Raw genomic sequence first — 24,247 nt, 5'->3', positions numbered from 1 at the left:
AGAGACACGATGCGTTTTGCTGCGTTATAAATAACCAAATTTTTTTTTTTTTTCAAAGGAAATTAATTAGGTACCAAGTTTAAATGCTTCCAAATAAGTAAATAAGGAACTAATTTAGCTCTCAATCGGAAAATTTGATACCACATCTAATATGGTTGAACGGCATGTGGCTATGGTCGGCAATTGAAGAGGTGATGGGGAAAACGCTCCAAGCTTCAGTTTACTGAAAACTATTTTTTCCACAATTTTGTCAAATTCCATTAGCTTTCAGGATTAATATCTACGCTCTAAGCCCAGTAGTAAGTGAGGCAACGGTTTAGGCCACTGAAAGACAAGCTAAATTTTCATGGTTTCCTTTTCTTTTACTAACAGCGTGTGAGATTTGTTGCTCTGCGAGCGCTAAACACGTATAAAATGAAGCATGTAACTGCTTTCTTGCAAAACTTGATCCAAAGTGGTCAGCGTAACTTTAGAGAATTATTAATTTATTTTAACAACACCCTGACTTTATGCAATTATTGTATTATCATTGATCGATGATAAATCTGTAATATTTAAATCACATTTATTGCATGAAATAGCTACACCATTAGTTTAATGAAATAGTTGCATTTTTATGGGTCCCAAACAAATTTCACATTCATTGGTCCATGTTGATGAAATAATATAGATAGATTATGTAGCTTGTTCTCTGTTTGCAACTTAATCATAGTTTGGGCACATAGAATTTTTAAAAGATTTCAAAAAATGAATACATTTGACTGAAAATTGCTTTGGCATAAAAGTTGTAAAATCTTTCTAGAAGCGAATACATTTAACTGAACGGTGCTGTTGCCAGTGAATGAGGATTGCCAGATTCCAAGCTATATTTATAATTAAGAAAATTGTGGAAATTATGATAATAAAAAACTTTAAAGCAATAACAGAGATAGGTGAACTAAATTTTCTTATACCTAACTCAGGATATTGTTACTTTTTGCTGCAATCCTGATGTATATGGCAGTTATATTTTTTCTATCAAACGTACGTGATGAATATTATGCAACATAAAAACTGGGTGAAATAAGTAATACGTAAATCAAGAAATATTCAATTTCCTTAGAAAACAATTTCTTTTTGTAAACTTGTTTTGCCCCAACAGCCAAACACACTCAGACAGCCAGTCGATCAACTCCAGCAAATACGCAAACCAACTTTTGTCACACATAGACTCACTATCAAGTGGACAGACGACCAGTTGCAAAACAAAAAAAATCCAGAAATATTATACAAATACTTAAAATAAACCGGTGAGCATTAGGCCAACAGCATCGCTTATATTATTATTTCACTTTTTAGGCGCCACAAGTAGAAATGTACAACAAAATTAGCAAGACTTGACTGTTTAGACATAAGCGATGCCAGCAGATTTGTGGTGGTTTGGTAAACAGCTGGTTGAGCAAGCTTTGTGACAGGCTTTTAGCGGGATTTGAGTATAATTTTTCCTCCATACTACTACTATTACGGTAATGCTTATCATTTAAATTTCGAGTTTTATATGTTGTGCATTTCCTTAAGCATTTTAATTTTTTGTGTCAATTACGTTTATATTCATTATAAAAAAACGCTTTAATGTTTTTGTTTTTTTCCATCGCACTTCAAAAGCAATCAAACGTAACAAGCCACAATATTTGATTGTGATTTAACAAGTAGGAAAATTGTGTGCTTATCTTTTTCTTATATTAAATTTTCTGCCTCATTGCTGACAGCTGGTAGCTAATTTGTTGCAGATTTTAACAGGCAATGAATTATGTTTGATTTTGTTTATTCACGTTTCCCTCGGTGTTGTGCCGAGGGAAGCGTGAAGGTTGATAAAGGAAGCTTAAACGACATGTGACGATAAGTGCATGATAAATGCAAACAATCTATGACGCAAATTAAAGCAATTGACATTTTGAACAACTTTTCGTGCCACTTTCCTCTTTTTTTGCCTTTAAAAGTGCAATTAATTTCCTTAATAGAAAATAATTAAAATTATATGACAGCTGGATTAGTACGTCACCTGCAAGAAATTTTCCTCTAGTAATAAATAATTGAGCAAATCGGCACACATGGAATTTTTCAACTAACTGGATGCTCAAAAAAAATAATTAAAAAAATTCTTTTAAGTTAAACAATACTTACATGAATTAATAATAATACTAAAAGCTAGAAAATAAATAGGTAGGTCTAAGGTACTAGTCATCACACTCCTCATTAATCTAGGGCGTTGATAAAACAATTAAATAAAAGCGTTGGACGCATGAAATTTCCAAAAATGTGATTAGAGTTCAGTTGGTCTTATATATGACTATCAATAGAAATTTTACGCGCCCAACGCTTTTATTTAATTGTCTGGAGTGTGATGACTAGTACATAGGACCTACCTAATTATTTTCTAGCTTTTAGTATTATTATTATTTCATGTAACTATTGTTTTCAATGAAACCGTTTAACTTAAACATTTTTTTAAATTATTTTATTTTCAGGTTTTTAGGCTTTATTTAATTGCCTATTATTTCTCATCTATTTAGTTCATTTAGTGACTCATTACTGCAAGGACTTTCTTGAAAATTTGTTACAATCTAATTCCTCAATATATAATACTTCCAAAGACTTTAGCCGACTCTGCGCCACGTATGCTTGTCCCTCCTCCAATTCCAAGATATTTTGATGTCATTTCTTCCGGACTGTATGTAATATTTTTTCCAAATATGAGCCAAATCGGACATCATAGGTCGCTTTCTCTTCATGTATGTATTATGTGTTCCAAATATGGACTAAATCGGACCACAAATACGACTTTTTTGAAATCTCGATCCTTGCGCCACCTAGCGGCGATTTTTTTCATAAGTCGCTTTCTATTCTTGTATGTATTGTGTTCCATATATGAGCCAAATCAGACCACAAATACGGTTTTTGTGAATATCTCAATCCTTGCGCCACCTAGCGGCGATTTTTTCCATAGGTCGCTTTCTATTCTCTTATTTATTATGTGTTCCAAATATGAGCGAAATCGGACCACAAATACGATTTTTGTGAATATCTCGATCCTTGCGCCACCTAGCGGATATTTTTTTCCATAGGTCGCTTTCTATTCTCGTATTTATTATGTGTTCCATATATGAGCCAAATCGGACCACAAATAGGGTTTTTGTGCATATCACAATCCTTGCGCCACCTAGCGGCGATTTTTTCCATAGGTCGCTTTCTATTCTCTTATTTATTATGTGTTCCAAATATGAACCAAATCGGACCACAAATACGATTTTTGTGAATAGCTCGATCCTTGCCCCACCTAGCAGCAATGTTTTTTCTTATTATTGCATTGTCATTGGGTTCTGAACTATATTCCAAGTTTCAAGCTTGTAGCTTATGGGGAAGTTACTTAAATTTCAATTACAAAATTCGTGCCAGCCATCTAAGTCAACCTAAATAAAGCCGTTTAAAAAAACAAGTCGAAAATTTAAAAATTTGGTTTCTTAAGTCTTTTGTTCGTTTACACATAAACCTTACTGCTGACATGAAATATTTTTCAACAGTTATTGCAAAATACTAGCTCCAAATTTTTGAATATTGTAAACATTTTTTTCTTTTTCGCATGATATATTTTCCACCAACCAACGCTTCCATTGAAATTCCATATTTTCCAAATGCATTGTTTTGCAAATATTTTGTCTGCGCATTTTTTCCTTATACATTGCACAACTTTCAAAAGTCATTAAGCACACGATGAGACGATTCACTTAATTTTCAAATTTTTTGAACTATAAAGCTACATTGCTACAAGCTAACATATAGTATAATAAATTAGTTTCTATAAATATAGATTAGGGATGAACTTTTAAAAACGGCCACCAAATAAGCTACCGGAATGATGGCAGTGAACACGCAACCTTGTATTAGCATATGCGTAATTTGTTTAACGTGAAGGCAGAAATAATGACAAATATTTCCATTATTATAGCGTGCTGGCGTGAAGACGTTCTAGCGTAAAAGCGTGTTAGCGGGGAACTGGTAAATTTAAAATCAGTTTTAATTAAAAGCATACTAGCGCAAAATAATTTGTGTGTAAAATCGCCCTAACGTGAACTAACGGAATGGCGTATCAGTGTTAAAGCGTTTAATATTTGCCTAAATAAGTGTAGTATTCTATAGCGTAGATCGTGCAAGCGCGTATTAAACATAACACCGTATAAGCGTATGATCGTAGTAGCGTACTAATGTGTTTACTTAGTATCGGCCAACGTAAAAGCGTTCTACAGTAAAATCTTTCTAGTGGAGTATCATCCTTGCACGGGAGCATAAGATGTAAAAGCGTACCAGCACAAAATCGTAGTAGCATATATTAGTACTAGCGCAAAAGTGTGTGGCGTAAGAGTTGTTCATTGCATTAGCGTAAATGCGTATTAGCGTATTTCCGTTAAAGCACAAAATATCATAATTATGTATATTCATAGTCGTAATCGTAGCATAAGCAGTCCCAAACCCAGCTCATTTTAAGTACCATAAAGTTTTACATAAAAAAAATTTAGGAGATGCAGTTTAATGCTTCTTAGCAGTAGAGGGCACAATAATGAGCATCGGTTACACTTTACACTTTACCAAATTTAAATGAAGATTTATTCCAATTTTGCTTCAATTCGCATAAGAAGTTGGCTTAAACAACATGCTCCTCCCTAATACAAGGCATGCTATAAATTTCTGTTTGTTATAGTTATAATGGCTACAGCTGTTTTAATTACATTTTCTATGTCAGACTTTTATGTTCAGTGCTGATTTTTATAGTATTTTTGTTTAACTATTTTTACTGTAGTCAACTAATTACACACCCATTTCTTAAACTACTTAGCCCACATATGAGGTAGGAGTGGAAGGTTCCACATAAAAACAGCAGCACACAAATATAAGCAAGCGCCACAAAATTACAGAATAATAAATAAATTTATGAAAAACTTCAAAACAATAGCCAAAAAAAATTACGACAAACTTAAAAAATATGAAATAAAAAATAAAACTTAATTGGCGTATGCCTTGCTGTAGCCAAACAGGCACCACGAGCCAAAATCTTTCAAAGCACCTTTTACATATGTATGTATGTACAAATACATATGCGCATACATACATTGGAATGAGTAATAAATTACAAGCGTGTAACATCCAAATTTTTACACGAAATTCAAGCACATGTAACATTTGATTTATGCGCCAAAAAATGTATTAAATAATTCCATTATTTTAGTTAATTATTTTCAAATTTTCATTTATAATTCTTCAGCTCCGTGTTTTGTTATTATATATATTTGGAATTGCATAATCGGACCAAATCGAAGTAAATTGCATGCATTTATAGCTCAATAATTTGTTTGTTATACAAATCCAATTCTTATGTTGCAGTAATTTTACTAATTTTTTAAATTAGTTGCCATAAAAAAATAATAAGAAAAAAGTTCGTGTCTTAAGTCTTTTGTTGCAGCTATGATGAGCGAGCGCCTTATTGTTACAGTTTTTGGGTTACAGCAGTTTAAGATTATTCAAAATAATTTGGCCTTCAATTTAGATTAGATCTTTCAAATGAGAAATATTTAAAGCGAAATAAATACAACACATGCAAATCCGCTTTAAAAGTCAAAATATAAAAAAATCACAGTGAATTCATCGTTCAGCAACAGTTGAATGCCTCTCAGTTTTAAACCAAATCAAGTATTGAATAAGCATATTCTATTTCTCCCATCGTACAGATAAAATACAAGAAAAAGAAAATACCTGCATGGATTGAAAGGTTTATTTAACTTTAATTTACTGCTAATAACCATGTTAATATATAACTATTTACCATTTATAATTATATTTGAGCAGAATATAAATCAGAGAATTTTATACCAAGTTTTTTCATTTATTTTGTGATTGTCTTCTACGTTTTTCCAAGTTTTCACCAGACCATAATATATCCAGCGAACCAGGGGGCTTGGAATATAACCGCGGCAAGAATGCTTGTAGTAGGGGTAATTTATAGCTTCTCCAACCCAATTTTCAATCTCACCTACCCGTGGCGAATCTGGTGACTCCAAGTTCCACGGAAATAGGGGGTGGGGAGAAGGATCGCCTAGAATATTCAATGTGGTTATACTAAATCGTTCCAGAGATGATCGGGCTTGTTCTATAACGGTGCTTGTTAGCGGAACGTACCGGATCTATATCCGACAAAGGACCATCAACATCGATAAAACTCCCCAAAACCTTCGGAAAGTGTCTTTATTGCTACAAGAACAACAACATTATTCCAATAGCGGGATGCCGAAGGCTGCCATAAAATTTCTTCATTATCGATTTCACCTGTATCAGAACTAGAACATAATATTTCCAGCATGGTGGCCAAAGCCACTACCACGACAGTATCTTAAATTTGTTTATGGAAAATTAAACTATCGCAATTATGGCTGACCTTTATATCAGCCCCTTATAATAACTTATTTATGTGAATTACTTACGAGCGTAAATATCTTTACATTCCAATATTACTAAATGCATTTATTTCCTTTTTTACACATATATATTTTAAGAGTTAGTTAAATGCGCATTTGAACGAACTTATCTACTGGCATATGTACGAATGTATGTAAATATGTACTTGACCACACATTTTCTTTGTTAAAACAACAAAAGAATGCCAACAAAAGGTCACATATTTGTAAATTAAATTGTCTTTTTATGTTTCGCTCAAAAGTAAATCCATTCATAAAAATGTAAAATAATAGGTGTTGATGCCATTAATAAGCAACTTTTCAAACTTGTTTACAAATAATTACAAACATTTGTTCAACAAGATTTTATTTTACACACCGCTCAAAACAAATATTTTAAACGTAAAATTTGTGAACTGTAAAACTTCGAGAATTTTACGATTTGTTGCAATAAGATATAGGGTCGAGGGAGGGTTTATCGAGGCGTCAGTTAACTTACTTACTTTGCAAAAATTTGCATCGTCATCGCAAGAAAGACCTATGGGCATACCTCCTCATTCTGTTTCTAGAGTTATAGAAATTTACTGCACACACAAAACTTGAAGTCATGTTTTTTAATATTGCAACACCGCTTGGAAAGACAATGCTCAAAGTTGAAGGAAAAATTAGAAAAGTGCGACCGTATTCTGCTCAGTATAAGCGACTCAAATATCACAAAAAAAAAGGCCAATATATATCCCATGAGTTTATGTTAGTGATTTTTTCATACAATGGAGGATTCCGCCTTCATGCCCGTATATTCCAAGTATCGACTTTGTGCGAGCTCATTGTTTAAACTGACCCCCGCATATTTTTTAGGTGCGTGTTTTTATTTGCTAGCCCTACAACTAATAGACTTTGATGTCACTTGAAAAGGCATTCTAGTGCCTGAATCATGTCATATCACCTAGCGAAGTGAAAAGCGGCTTAGACATCTAGCGTAACCAGCAAAGCTATGGTTCAAAAATAAGACCCTTTTATCTAGTGGGGAAGATTTTTGCTTCGAGACCACGCCTATGGGAACCACATCATTCAGCTTAACGGGGCTAGATTTTAGCATCTGTAGTTCAATAGAGCTTAATAAGCAATAGGTCATGCTGCACCGATACACTACTTTAAGCTATTCCTAAGACGAATTAGTGGAGATAATCAGTACAGCAACGGTCCTCATTGAGCACTGGGCGATTGGCGTATATGTGTTCTGAATAGAATTAGTTTTTTTTTTTTCTATATAACTTCATCTTACGATGAGATAGTGGAAAGCGTGACTGATAACGCATAACAGAAGAAACGCAATTAAAACGAGAGCAATTAAAAAAATATTGCACAAAAAAATTACGCAAACCTCATTTGAAATCAATTAAAATGCTTAAAAAAAACCTTCAAAAATATTTCAAGTAGTCTGCGTTGCATTCATAATAAATAAAATAAAAATAATATAAACAGATCGACTTTCCATTAAGTAAATAGAGCGCGGATTTACTGCTGTGCAACGCCTGAGAAATTAAGGGCTGTTAAAATAAGATCAAACTAAAAAACTCGTTCAAACTGCTCAGACAAAATTAGGTTTTTTACAAAATTTACAATTTATTTGCTTTGCAAGGTCACGCTAATACATTTAAACGCCCAACACTTAAACTATTGCATTTTCGATTTTAGTAAAAATGTTGCAATATTTTCATGATTGTCTTAAGCAGCTGCGTTTGCTAAAACTATTATAAGTTTAAAACTCAGCTCACTTTACTTTAAGCCAAAAACAAAATTTGTTTACCTTCAAACAACTGTAAGCAAGTAAGTAAGTGATTAAGTCTAAATATTTAGTTGGCTGTGTAATGCGGAGAAGTAATTGCGGCTGCGACCTTGAAATATGCTAGGAAGTTTAAGTTTTTGTTGTTTTATACACTCTTAAATGCTCTTAATGATGCTTAAATGAGCATTGCTTCCAAAAAGCTTAGTTACATACATTCATATTTTGTGCTAATTAACGCCTCAAAGTGTACGTAAGCGCAAAAAGAGGAACAGCTCGAAAAAATGAATGGAAATTAATAAAAAAAAGCGCAAACTGCAAATGAGAAACGGTTAGTGTTTTATTATTTTTTTTTTCTTGAATTTTTTTGAATGTGCAGTTTTGTGCAGCTCAATGAATTTTAGGCTAAGAAAGTGAATTTTTGACAATTTTTCCAATTTTCCGTACACAGTGGGAACATATTCTTAATGGAAGAAAATCTGAAATCCTCTTCGGAAAAAATATCAAAAAACAATGCGAATTTGGAGAGACTGTACTTGTACTTTGCTAAACTTAAATTAATTGGGCTACAAAACTACATACTCAAAAATATTCAGAAAACTCCAACGAAAAATTTGCCACTTTGTTGAGCACATGCATTTAGTATGTTTTATCGCTCATGCCGAAATTCAACCCAATGCGATTGCGGTAACTAATACCATAAAGGTACTAGCCCGATCATCTTCAGAACAACCTGATGTGAAAAAGTTGAAAATTCTAGGTCATCCCTTCCCCTATACCCAAGTTCCGTGAAGAAACTGTGGTCGCCATGTCTCGCCTGCTAAATATATGTATGGCACATTCATATTTGTAACAGGAATCACCTCGAGAAGTTGAGATTTGCAATTGGATTGGAGAAGCCGTATTGGGCTTTCCTACCCATTGAAACCTTTAGTAACTTTGGCTATTAGAAATTATCTTCCCGAATCTTAATTTTCTTGGCCAATAGGCCTTCAGCATAAGCACCAATTTATAGACCTAAATTTTTTTCAGATTCAGTCTTAATAAATCCAAAGCACATTTAAAAATCAATCATCGAAAAAAATCACATATGACTTACAAATTAGTTCATATCTTCAATAACTTGAAATTAACATATTCTTTGTGTTTTTTTTTTTTTAATTTATTTAAAATTTATGCTTGACTTAGTAAAACATTACACTCATACCTTGACCAATTTAGCTCAATTGATTTTTGTTGGATATTTATTAAAGCATTATTGGTAAAAGGGAAAATGATAAGACATCTAGACTAATTTATCCGTATGTAGCTAATGAGTATTCTAAACGTTTTTTAGCACAGCAAGGGCTAAAACTTCTTTTCAAAATTATGGAAATCTTATAGCATTGCGTCAAACGAAAAGCAAACAATAACTATTAAGCAGTCACAATACAAATACCACTAGTCATTTTAACAAAAGTTAATTCTCTATTACCAATTATGTATATTACGTAAATATTTATATATATTCACATACATGAATACAAAAAATTGTTGTAAAAATGTATTTAACTTTTAAAATCAACATATGAACATAAATTCCAAAACAAATTACTTTTTTATTAAATATTTTTCTTTTCAATTTCAAATTGTTCTGCACGTTCCAAAAGTCATTATTTTTTATTGCTAAATAATTTAAAATATATAATATATACCGACAATACCGACTCTTGGCTGTTATTATGATGCTGGCACATATATGTATATATTATATTTCAATCAACAAGAAAATTTAAAAAATGATGTCAAGGACGCTTTTATTTTCAAACACAATTACCAAAACAATACCAAAATATATGCACAAATAATATATTTTTTAATTTTTGTTAGTTGTACAGCCTAGCCAGCGCAGCCGCTGCGTTTTAATTCGCTGGACTATGTTGATGTCTGCGTATAGCTCGTACAGCTCATCATTAAATCTTCTTCGGTACTCGCCATTGCCAACGCGTAGAGGTCCATAAATCTTTCGAAGAACTTTTCTCTCGAACACTCCCAAAGCCGCTTCATCTGCTGTTATCATGGTCCATGCTTCTGCCCCATATAGCAGGACGGGTACGATAAGTGACTTGTAGAGTATGATTTTCGTTCGCCGAGAGAGGACTTTACTTTTCAATTGCCTACCTAGTCCAAAGTAGCATTTATTGGCAAGATTGGTTCTTCGCTGGATTTCAGTGCTGATGTTGTTGCTAGTGTTGATGCTTGGTGTTAAGTCCTAACACCTCAAGTAAAATGTGGAATGGGGAAAAACTATGGCTGCCGTACAAACTTAAGTTATTTTAACACCTAAAGTTTGATTGCATTGTAGAGTTTGCCTGTTATGCCTTTTGGACGTATAGTAATCTTAGTAATCTTCCGCTGCTAAAAAAATTGTTTAGCTTCAGTCTATCTACATCTTCTATAAAAATCAAATTCTGTGTGTGTGTTCCCTATGAAAACGTGTTTGCCATACTTCGATCTTCACCAAATTTTGGCTCTGGGTTCCTTCGATCAAGGCGAAAGTTTTTCATATTTCAAAATTAAGAATTTTAAATTTAAATGTTTTTGTTTTTTGGCTATGCGAACGAACTATCTTAGCTCTCAAAAATGATCATGTTAACAAAATCAATGATCGCATTCAAAACAAATTTCCTGGTGAAGTGACGAAATATAAATCGATCGACACAGTTACAGATGAAGTTGAAATTGTGAATTATCCAAATGAATTTCTATACTCCTTAGAACCAAAAGGAATGCCTGCGCATATATCAACCTCAAAAATGGTTCACCAATCATGCTTCTTCAGAATTTAAACCCACCAAAATTTTGCAATGGAACCAGGATTTGCGTTTAGAAATTAATGCCGAATGTAATCAAAGCAACAATCAGCGGTAAAAGCAAATGTGAAAATGTGCCCACACCACGAATCCCAATGATTCCTACAGATTGGCCATTCAATTTTAAGTGCTTACAGTTTCCTGTAAGCCTTGCTTTTGCAATTACAATCAACAAAGCACAAGGACAATCGCTTACTGTTGCAGGCTTAAATTTAGAGGATCTGTACTTTTCCCATGGCCAGCTAAATGTTGTTTGCTCTAGAGTTGGAACACCAAAAAATTTGTTTTTCTTTGCACCGAACGAATAAACCAAAACTATTGTGTACCCACATGCATTACAATAAGATACAAGAATAAAATGTTTTAACAGAAAATTTCATCAAATATCCGTACAAAATTCAATCCAATTAACAGAACAATAAATTAAATTATCAACAAACAAAACAGAAAAAATAACGCAACATCCATTCGATCTCGGGCGTTACAACGTACGCCGGGTAAAGCTAGTAATAAATAAAATGGGCTCTAAGATCTCTATAGAATAACTCTTGTACTCATGTGTTACATTTTTTCTACGAGCTATTAAAGGAACTATTTTGGCCTAACACGTCTAGCAGTATAGTCACTGCGCAAAATCTCCTTCCCCCGCAAATATAATTTGCTAACATCAAGTAAGCTGCCAATAAATCCACAAAAGATAAGTACAAAAATCACTTCCCAAGATCGCAATGCAATTTGAGCATAGCAAATTAATAATGACCGCTGCTGCATCTTCAATTGCAATAAAAAGTTGAAGCAGTTATACTTAATTAACCAAACAGCAAACGAAGTCAATGTACATACGTACATACAAATCAAAATGTGTTTATATGTACTTTGGCGATACAACGGCGGTTAAATCTTTTATTGCTCATTATTTTCGGTCAAGGTCGCTATTGGGTTTATGATTTATGAACTAACTTTAATTTTCTGCTGCAAAATATTACTTGAATTTCAAATTTGTGGTGAATATTAGACTTTTGTCAAATTTATGAAGTGAGTTTTCAATGCTGTAATGGGCTTACGGATATACCGGTTTATGTGCATAAAAATTTTGCCCTTCTTATATAAGCTGCGTTTTTATTTCTTCTTTTTTTAAGACATTTTGGTTAAGGAAGCTTGTAGGGCTTCTTGCGTCTTTTTGGGGTTTTCTTTTAGGTAACCGAATACTATTCATACACCGGTTAAGAACGTTAGTAGGCTTTCGTTAAAAGTTTCACATGGCTCAAAATCACATCAAAAATATATTATATACTTGATTCAAAGCAACAACTGTGGTATGAATTTAGATTCTGAACTTTACATCTAGGCAAGTTTGTGAATAAAAATCGATTACTTAATTTGGTTTCTCTTTTTTTTTCGTCTTCCCCACCCTCATTCCCCCGTAACATAATGCCCAACGGCGGTCCCACAGGGTGGTGTATACTCATAAACACGACTAGCTTGGTTTTATTGGCTTATGGGCAGGGCCGCGGAGAGGGGGGGAGCAGCCAGGGCAATTGGCCTGGGGCCCGTAAGGTTTAAGGGGGCCCGTAAAGGCAAAGCAGTATTGACAGTACTCTAACTAGGATTTCATAGATACATACATATTTTGTTGCTACAAATAATTGCTTTAAAATTGAAAATCACTAAACTAAAATCATAAGCATCCAATCAAATACTCTGGGCCATAGTCATAGTCGAAATAAAATGTGATTTTAAGTTAGATAAACATTTTTGACACAATTTTATAAGCGCTATCTGTCAACAATGCTTCAACTAACTTAAACTTACATTTTATTTCGACTATAACTATGCCCCCATCGGTTTGGTCGTATTGCTTTTTCATTTTTATAAAAGCCAGCGACATCTGTAAATACAGGCTGATAATAAACTAGAGCGTTAATTTAAAAAAACTAGTACACTTGACTTGTTTTGCGTAGCGGAAATTTGTGCAAACATATGAGTATGCCGTGAATAAACTTACATAGGTCATTGATGAGTTGAAGAAGTTCAGGGATCAATGGTCGATCATACTTCAAGAATGTAAGATTCTGGCAGGGAGTATAGGAGTTGTGAATACCTTCGCAGAGAAAAGAAGGAAGATAAGAAAGCGCCAGTTCGATGAAGTACCTGGCGAATCACCTGAGTGTGATTCCGAAAATCAATTAAAACAGCAAGTTTTTTACGTTCTTTTGGACTGCTTGATTGGTAACATGACAAGACGTTTCGAAGCCGTAAATGACATTGCAATTAAATTTAGTTTTTTGCGCAAGTATCAGGACGGAAGAAGAGCTCAGAGAAAAGGCAGCGGCATTCTGCATGATTTATTGCATCGATATTTCTTCGGATCTGATAGATGAAATCATTCATCTCAAAGCCATCCAATTAGCAAATTTGGGATGTGATTCGCTGCCACCATTTCAACTTCTGAAAAAATTTCATGACTTGAAACTGGAAGTATTATTTCCTAACATCTGCATAGCATTAAGCATATTTTGCACATTTCCAGTCAGTGTGGCTGAAAGGGAGCGTTCTTTTAGTATATTGTCTCGCTTGAAAAATTGTTTACGTTCTACTATGAGCCAAAATCGCTCGGGAAGCCTTGGAACATTGGCATTGGAGTCCAGCCTTGCTCGCAGTATTAGCTTTGAATCGGTAATTTCCATATACGCAGATCAAAAAGCACGGAAGATTTTCCATGGCTGGTTCAAGCTCTTGAAATGTACATATTTAGAAAAAGTTAATGTAAGCAATCAAACAATGAAATCTAGCATTTCATTTATGTAAGTAAGTGCACCAGTAAATCTTATTTTATATGAAATAAAACTGAAAATGTGAATTGAAAAATGTATGTATGTTATTTTATTTTTTTACTGGATTGAGTTTATTTTTTAAGGGGGCCCGGCTCGTCTCTCTGCGGCCCTGCTTATGGGGAGTAGCGCACTGCCGCAACGTCCAAGAAAATATGCAAATCGTTAAAAAAAAATCAAATTTGCATACAACACTTTAAACTAAATACAAACAAATAAAATTCCATCTAAATTGGAATCGATTTATATCGATAATATGAGAAGACGATAGATAAAAGTAAAAAACGCAAAAATAAGAAGAGCTCGGATATAATCGAACAAAGCTGACCTGTTTTTTATAAATCGATATTAAAGATTAAGGAAAAAATTTTAGGATCTAGTGAAGACCGAACTTTCTATTTTTATTAAAAAAGTAAATCACGTTATGTGGACACAGAACCAAATTGAGATTCGAAATAATTCACTACTTACTGCGGAAGTCCCTATCACCACAGCCTTTTCGCAATTTCCCGTCGTTTCTTTGCCAATATGGAACCGAAAAACTATTCTTTCTGTAACTGGTGAACATACTGCCGTTTCCTCATATAATATTTTGAACCCACTACCATCATAATTATCGCAACAGTTTACGATTATTGGGAAAATAGGTGCCACCTTCGTAAAAATATTTCTTTAAGTAAAATCTTCCTCAGACCATATTTGCTTTGTTATGTCTAATTTTATAAAATCATTACCAAAAAAATAAATAAAATGTCCAGATATTTATTCGCTTTTGTTAAACATATAATCTGGAAAATGTGTCACAAGGTAATGAAAGGATTTTTAAAGTTTTCAGAATATATGTTTTCAACTATTATTCTCAGATTTTGGAGACAAAACTAAGACGCAAAAAGTGCTAAAACTTCCTTGGTTTTTTTTTATTTATTGCTTGCTGTATTTTTCGTCGCTTTCCGATAGGCTTTGGATCAAATTGGAGAAGTGATAGAGAGAGCCATTGAGAATTTTCGATTTTTCACTTTTGTATGGAACTTTACATAGTTCTGAACATATTGTCAAGCTACACAACGAATGGGAGAGTAAACTATGATTCTATTTCTGCGCCTATCATATCCACCAAGTATGTTTCTGTTATGAGAAAGGTTCTCCCAAAAAAACGTTTAATGCAAAAGGTGTAACAAATACAGCACAATTCCAAATAATTCTTCTCGGAGAGGTTTTCCTCGCTCTCATATAAAATTGTACAAAAATAAAATAAAAGAAATAAGTACGTTGCCTACTTAAAAATTAACCAATTACACCCAAACATATTCTTGCCACATCTAAAGACGCTTACCGATGCGTATACGTAACTTTTTTTTTTTTTTTTGCTTAGCGACGAAATGTTTTTACACTAATTAACAGCTGAGCAGCGGTGGCGGGGCTGCCACTAACCGAAATTGACCGCTAACAACTAGCCGGATCAATATATTCCCTTTTGGCTATGGCTGGCAAGTAAGATTTGTTACACCGAATTTCGTTTTATGTTCGAGAACTTTAAAATTACCTGATTTATGGATTTTTTATGTAAAATTTTAACACTTTAGCAATGGGTTACCTTTTAACTCTTTGCAGCACAAGAAAATTTATCATTTTAGTATCTCATAAGAGAGCTTTCCAATGGCTTAAAATACCGCAATGAGTGTTCTCAATCCACAAATCTTGCCATGTAAGCTGAAGCAAACTCATTGGAAACTATTGGTTTCTGCCTTGTAATAAAGCTAAACATTTGCAATAAAAAGTGTTATTAAACCACTGCGATCAAACATTTATTTATCTTTCAGTAAATCGGCAATTATTTACATAATCCACTTACCTTAACGGTCAATTAACTCACACCAACTGCTGCAGCAGTAACAACAAGAAAAGCAACAACAACACGAACGTGCACAAGTTTTTAGATCAACGCTTACACAACGAGTTTTATCCTGCGGTTTCATAATTAAATCAAGGAAGCAGACAAAACTCAAAAAGTAGATCAGTAGGAAAAAAGAGTAGCAAATAAATAGTCGTATGTAGCACAACCCAAAGATATCTCACATTTATTGCAAACATACAACAACCAACGAACTAACAAACTGACAGCCGCCGGGAAGCCAACCGTGCACTGTTTGAACGAAAAACAATAGATGGTTTATAAATTTTAGCCAATCGAATATGCGATAACATAAAATTGTAATAAATATATCAGAAGCGCTCAAGCAATTCAATTTTACAAAAACACAAAACAAACGCAAATATCTAATATATACAATGTATTGCTAAACCATACGAAACAAAAAGTAGGAAATTATATGATAATTCAAGTAAAAGCAGTATATTATAGATAGAAGACAGCATGGCGAGGGAGCAAAGAAATGGCATGGCGAACGCTAATATTGGAAGCTGTTTGACACATAAATACACACACACATGCGCAGTGCATACGACATGGTTTTGTGTACGTGCCGTCACCGATGAATGACATAATCAAATATCAGCTACTTGCTTACATACATATATGCACTCACAATGGAGAATAAACTGTTGTTTTAAAGTTGTGATTAAAAGTTGGTATTTGGACTAAAAGTTGATTGCTAAAATAGGCTTAAGATCGTGCAAGTCGCCGCAATAAAGAAAATAATCTCTTAACTCAACAGTAGACTTGTTGGCTAACTATGTCGTGGTTGAACCAGCTGTAATGAGCGAGTAATAAATCAGGTAGTAAAAATGACTGACCATTTGTATGCGCTAAGATGCCAAAGCAAGAAATATTTTGCTTTCAAATTAGAAAAGAAAAGGCAGAAATCGCAAAATTTATAGTTGAGAGGTGAAATAAAATCAACCGTCCTAACGTCAATTGACATTATGGCCACTTCTAACGGCCACAAAGTCAATTGAAACTATGACCATATAAAACGATATTGACACAAAAACCATCCTGCCTTCCAATGCGGTCATCGTGTTAACTCGGTTTTCCTCAAGTGGCCATAGAGCCAATTATGGTTTTCGCTATATCTTTGCTCATTTGTATTAAAATAAAGCTTTTTGATTTCAAATTATCAGAAGCGCGTACCTTTTCCTGCATTCTAGTGAAAAATAAGATAAAAACTGGCCAAATGAGGTTCTATCTGAGATAAGATAAGTATATTCAACTAAAAGTTTAGAAAAAATTTGGAATAAATATGGCACGATCTTTTAATAAAAATTTTCGCCTATAGCGCTCCTTTTTCTAATTTGGACTTCAATACAATGCAAAATTGGATAAAAAGCTGGGCAGGTGGGCATTACTTCGAAAAAAGAAGAGCAAACTCAATTAAAGTCTAACCAATCCCGCAGAAGTGTTTTGCTTTTGTGCTGATCTTAAATTGGTGTTAATGGTTATAGTGTTTTTCCTGAAATGGTCATTTCCCAAAAAGGCAAACTTCCCAAACGCAAATAGTGTCAATTAAAAAGATCATAAAATCAAATGAATTTATTACCATTTGACGTGGTCATAAGGCTAATTGATCTTATAGAATTTGAAGTGGTCATAATATTAATTAACCCTTTGGCAGTTGACCTTATGCCACCCAACCTGAATTTTGAAGTTTTAGGCATTCCATGTGGTTCAAACTTCAATTGACTTTGTGGCCATTTGAAGTGCTCATAAGGCTAATTAACGCTATGTTCGTTGAACCTTTCTTAGCCCCTTTACAAGTTAATCAGGAGAAGTGCGACCGCCTATTCAAGAAAACGGGTATATCTGAATAGAAAGAAAAATAAGAAAATTAAGCCGTCCATAGGATGTCATATATGTCTTGTATATGATTTTTTAAATATTTGAGTACACTGCAAAATATTTTTGTCAAAAACTAAGAATAAAAAGGCAAATTTTCTAGCATTTCAGAGCTCTTTTCCTTTCCAACATAAGTTCCATCTAAAGATAGGTTAGCATTTAGCCAATCCAGAGGCGAGTAGAGATCCTCCTTTTTCTTTTCAAGGTCAAAAAAGTTTACAAAATAACATAAAAACAAGCTTCAGTTTTAATACAGGGGCTGCAAATAACTTCAATTCGAAAAATATCATCAAAAAATCATAAAAATAATCATTTTTGACCTTTTTTTTTTTTAATCAGAAGCTCTTTTTCATTCTTAAATATCTAATGAAAAAGCCAAATAAAAAACTCAAAAAATGTTTATCAAACAACGGTTTTTATAACAAAAATTATAGCTGTTATGATCTCATGTTTAAGGAAATTTAAGATATAGAATAAATGTCCCCGCTTACAGATTTTTGGATAGTCAGCACCAAATATTCCATGTATGCTTACATGACAAATGCACTGAAAATATGTTAAATAAACAATAAAGTATTGCAATAATACAACATTAATGTCAAAATTAGTATATGGCGACCAAGGGATGGAGGATGCGGCGATGGTCAAAATCAAATGCCAAACTTAAGCACAGAAATTTTGCGCAAACAATTTTACTATGCAAAATATGTTTATAGCCTGCAAAATAATCAGCCTTAGACGAATGCACATGTTGGCCAATAATGATGTGAACACCAAACATACTCATACATACACATAAACAAAAATGTACGTGTGAATGCTAAAAGCAACGAAATCGATTGAGAAGAAAGCAAAAGTGCATAGCAAAGAAAAATTCCACTATTCGAAGTTATTGTATGAGTAGCAGCAAAGTGCATACGAATAGCCACAAATACAAACCGGCAGCCTCCCGTTTGCCAGCTGCCAAGCAACTGATAGAGGTAACAAATATGGAAATGATGCCAAAGACCCATTGACATAATAACAAGGAAGGTAATCAAAAACGTTAAATTAATGCAAGCGAGTAAAACGTGTTATACACACGCGGTGTATTGATCCGGCATATCAACAACAATAACAACCATGGCAACAATATTTGGTCTAGCGAAATGGCAACATAGCCAAACACTGATAGCAGGCAACAATTGAAGCAGCACCGCTTGCTTACTTAACACACGCTAATACAATCAAAAGTAAATGCTTGCTCACACGCTAATTGCTAGTGGTTTGTTGTTTGACTGTCGGTTGTGTCACTACACTGATGTGTGTTGCATGCAACAGCGGCAACCAAACAATCGCCAAACCGCGTCATCGTTATAGAAATGCAACACTACCAACAAGCACAAACACCGACCCCTACAGTTACAGCAAATCCAATGACTTATTTTACTTTTACTTTTTTTCTTGCGATTATACGAAATGTTGGTCACCAGCCGGCAGCTGCTAAAACTTGTTGAATGAACCACTCTGTTTTTTTGTTCGGTGTTTTTGTTGTCTACCTCTTAACCAAGTAACCTAATGAATTACATTTTACATTTGAAATGCTCTTTACATACTCACATGCATGATTATGTTTTTACACATTTAAGATTGCGAGACATTTGTTATTGTGCACTTTCGTAAGTATGTAAATATATATGTAAGTATTGTCAACGGTCGCTTACGTGCGTTTATGCTTCATACAAATATTTCTGGTCCATAAAATTGTATTAGAAGATAGGTAGTTTGCGTTTATTTGCGGTTTCTTTCAGGAAATGATTTTAACGAAATTAAAATTGATGCCAGTATTAAATGATGTATGTCCATACTTGTTAATGTATTAACCAAAATGGTAAGCAGCTTGAGATAGCGCTGGCTATACAGCAATTAATCAAAGTTTATATTGGTTTCAAAGCGTTTTTTTACGAATTTTATAAATTCAATACATTACTATTTTTGTTTTTTTTTTTTTTGTTGAGTAAGTCTGTCTCCCAGACTATACAACTGTTATGCATTTGCGATCAACACCGAAATGGCCACATTATTATATCAAGTATTGAATGAAGGAATTTTAAAACAAAATGTGCATATAAAATCCGTATATTCCTTCAGAATCGACAAACAGTACTTTAACAATAGTTAGAAACGGTAGTTTCTTAGTTACTTGTCATCTTTAAACCCAGAAGCACGCGGTGTTAGATGCCCGTGCTCTAGTATAATAACCCAATATGACATTTTTGCACTACATGTTTAACGACTAGGTTTTAACTGGTGCTAATCGGATGCAGAGGAGAGCAGTTGGCAGTATACCTCACGAGCTAGACATTATTAGGGCCTTTTCAAAGGCCGTGACAGTGATTTTCGAGCACTGCGACGAAAACTCTGGAAAAAATTTTAATAGACACACATATGACTGGTGACTAGAATATCACCCATCTCGGCTACCCTATCCAAAACACTCAACCTTTTTAGGTTTTGAAAACCGTCCTATCCCATATATCAGTTAAATAGTGCTATAACTCATAACTTGTTTCAAAAACACATTTTGGTTTGAGATTACTATAATCGAAATGATATAAGGCGTATTTTAAAAGTTTTTTTAGAAAGGAAGGGCGACGTTCTCTACAGTCGACGATATTTGCTTCTTCCCTCGCGTGGCAAGAAGGTCGACGGGCTAACCACTACAACAATCACCATTTCCTAACGGAACAACAATTAAATGCCATATCTGTCACTAATGGATTACCTTTCCTGCCGAGACTTTAAAGAAAATCTAGTGGGAGCTGTTCCATCTCCCCTTGTTACACTTAAAATAGTGTAGCAAACAATGAGCTGACCAAAAACAATACATTTGAAATTTTGAAGTTTATTTTACAATAATTTCCCGATGGGCCATATACTTGAAACTTGGAAGTAGCCTACGGAGGCGGGTATTTAGAAAACTAGTCAAAAATAGATGTTGTCGTGGCGTAGAATTGAGGAAGAAGAATAAGCTTCCTTGTAAAATAAGTTATAGGAACTAAAGGTATAAAGGTATAATTGACCCTTGGGTAACAATACCAACATGTGAATTTGGTGAATACGGGAACTATTCCCTAACTCTATATAAATTCAAAATATGAAAATGTTCGTTCACTCATTTCGATGAATAAGTTCATGAAACTATGTATATAGTTCAAGAACGGCTTAAATCTAGAGGGCATTTTTCACACTAAACATAAAACAGAAATGTTGGGTGAAACAAACCGCAGCAGTCGGGCTAAAACAAAAAGAAACCACTACCAGATGAAATATGATTTATATTCGACCATTCATTTAGCGCATCCGTAACACTCACCTAAAAATTGGCTAAAGTATTGAAAAAAGAGTCTACATGTCAAAACGACCGGTAGGATAACATAAGATGGTATTTACTAGTAAATCAGTTTTGCTCATGGCTGCAAAAATTTACCCTTTTTTGGTGGTTTGATATACAAGCAGAGATTAAGAGATAAAACAAAATACATAACGCGACTTAAGCGCGCGGCCACCAAATTGAGGGATTAACGAGTAAGGATATACATAAAAACCAAATTCACTGTTTTTTTGCAAACTGTTATTCAGTGTTTATCCTCATATATAATTTTTTGCAGGGTGATAACGTTATATTCTTATTTGAAACTTATCTGTTATTACATTTTTTTTTTAATTTTATATACAAACTAGCCTTTACCCGCGGCCCCGTCCGCAAGGAGAAAATAAAATATGTGGGCTATTAATGTTAGCCTGGTTATCAAGTTATCTGTTTAAATTTTTTTTCTATCTAATGTATTTTATTTTTGGAATAGAGTAAAGAGAACTAAATGATCGCGAAAAAGTCCCGAAATAACCCTGACGGGATCCCGGACGGATCGCTAAAATCATCCAGAAATGATGCCGGAAGGGTCCCAAAAACATCACGAAATAGTCCTGAAAAAGTCCCGAAATTGCCCTAACGGGATCCCTACAACCATCCAGAAATGATCCAGGAAGAATCCCCAAATGATCCCAAAATAGTCCTGAAAGAGTCCCGAAATGACCTTGATGGGATCCCGAAAGTCATCCAGAAATGATACCGGAAGGATTCCAAAATGACCCCGGAATAGTCCCGAAATAATTCCGACGGGATCCCCGACTTATCCCAAAAATCATTAAGAATTTATCCCGGAAGGGTCCAAAATGATCCCGAAATAGTTCCGAAAAGGGCCCGAAATAATCCCGACGGGATGCCGAATGCATCACGAAAACCATCCAGAAATGATACCGTAAAAGTCCCGCAATGACCTGACATAGTCGATAAAAAGTCCCGAAATTACCCCAACGGGATGCCGGACGGATCCCGAAAACTACCCAGAAATGATCCCAGAAGGGCCCCAAAATGATACCGAAATAGTCCCGAAAGAGTTCCGATATGACCCGGACGGATCCCGAAAACCATCCAGAATTGATCTCTGAAGGGTACGCAAATGATCCCGAAATAGTCTAGAAAATTGCCCGAAATTGCCCCGACGGGATGCCGGACGGATCCCGAAACCCATCCGTAAATGATGCCGGAAGGGTCCCCAATGATACCGAAATAGTCCCGAAATGATCCCGAAATAGTCTCTAAAAGATCCAGACGGGATGCCGGACGGATCCCGAAAACTATACAGAAATTATCCCGGAAGAGTCCCAAATGATGCCGAAATTACTCCGACGGGATTCCGAACGGATCCCGAAAACCATCCAGAAATGATCCCGGAAGGGTCCCGATATGACCCTACGGGATTACAAATAAGGTGAAGCTAATTATAAAAGCATGTTACTAAGACAGCAAGCGCTTTGAAGCGAATGAAGAGTTACAAACAAACATACAGGTAAAGCTAATAAAAGCGTGCTAATAAATTCAATTGAAGGAGGGAGGATGGCGGGAGGAGACGGAGAGCACCACCGATCATTTTTCCTAAATTGCTTATATCTTGATCTGTATGAGCCAGATACCAAATTTATTGATTTAGGAGAAAATTTATATTGAGTTATAGCAAATTATAGATTTTGCACCAAAGGGGGAAGGGGGGGTGGAAAACTGAGGGTGTCACTCCTCACTTTGTAAGCCATCGACTTATTAGACCTATTGCGTTTGGAATATTGGTGAAAGTCAGTAAACGTAATGTTATAATGTGTAAAAATTATTAAATAGTAATTGTTCGAAGGGTCGTGGGACCCCCGCCCCCTTTCCATTTTCGAAAAAAATTCGCCAAATTTCATCAAAATCCGTGTAGCCGTTCTGGCGTGATTCAGTCGCAAAGACGAAAAAATACAATAATTAAATTATAACTCTTCTTGTTTCCTTGTTCAAATAAAAACAAAACTATTTCACTCTTTCGCCAACGTTTTGCCGTTCTTTAAAGAATCGTCAAGGGATACTAATGAGATGAAAGTGGAATTTGGGAAGAAAAATCGTTTTTGTTGTAATTGATTCAGTATTATAACACTCGATAGCTTGAAATTAAGGAAAAATCAAAATTGCTCAAATTTAGTTTTATTGAATTAAATAGCGCAAAAATGCAGTCACCTAAATAAGGTTGCAAAAACCAAAAATATTTTGAGCAAATTTCGGAAAAAACCCAATTAAAAAATTTTACATGACAACATGTCGAAATAAATTGCACAAAAACGCGCAAACTTGTAAAACAATTGACACGCTACAATAAAAGTGATGGCATATATCATATCATCATAATCGCTAAGCGATTACCACATTTTAAAGTCACATAAAAAGCAAAAATATTATATTGCCATGAAGAAACCATAAACAACGAGTGCACGTTTTATGAGAGAATACATAAAAATAAGTGGCAAATGCAATTGACCAAAATGCGAGCAGCAAATCTGCCCAAGCATACTAAACACAAAAACAAAATATAATAAAAACAGAAGTAAAATTGCGCATCACGAACGCAGAAGCAACAAATGAAGGGAATAAAAGTAGGTAGCACAGTGAAGTGGAAGTGGCATCTAAGTGCAAACGAACGTTTTTATTGAAATCGCGCTTAAATCCAGCAGTAGCACTAACACCGCTTTTGAATGCGTTTTTAATTCAATTACGTTCACGCTAAAAAAAAGACACTCACAAAAGAAGAATAAGATCAAAAATCATAATATTGAAATACAAAAACAATGAAAAATTAAAGCAAATTAGCGAATGCACCAATAAACCTAAAAAAATCAGCACGCGTACAATATTACTAGACTAAAAATGTGCTTGTATGCTTGAGCGGTGTAACTAGTATTAAAAAATAATAATAATAACAACAAACACAATTATATAGTTTAGAAAAAAATATGATAAAATGTGGCAACAGCAGCAATGTAACACCATGAACAACCCACTTTGGCAACAAAAAGAAGCGCATGCGCTCTATGCGTGTGTGTGTGTGTGTGCGTATTGGTTTGTCTTAGCAGTAACTTGCACACTTTTATTTTAA

At 34.4% G+C, this 24,247-nt stretch overlaps 1 protein-coding gene across 5 annotated transcripts in view; it reads right to left on the bottom strand.

Annotated features, from left to right (window-relative positions):
- Ance-3 (angiotensin-converting enzyme Ance-3) overlaps positions 1-24,247 on the bottom strand; it is a 175,207-nt gene that overhangs the window by 123,992 nt on the left and 26,968 nt on the right. The window lies entirely within an intron of this gene.

The sequence above is a fragment of the Eurosta solidaginis genome, chromosome 2 (genome assembly GCF_040869045.1).
Source record: "Eurosta solidaginis isolate ZX-2024a chromosome 2, ASM4086904v1, whole genome shotgun sequence".
Taxonomy (NCBI): Eukaryota; Metazoa; Arthropoda; class Insecta; order Diptera; family Tephritidae; genus Eurosta; species Eurosta solidaginis.
This window is presented reverse-complemented; position numbering and strand designations above follow the sequence as displayed.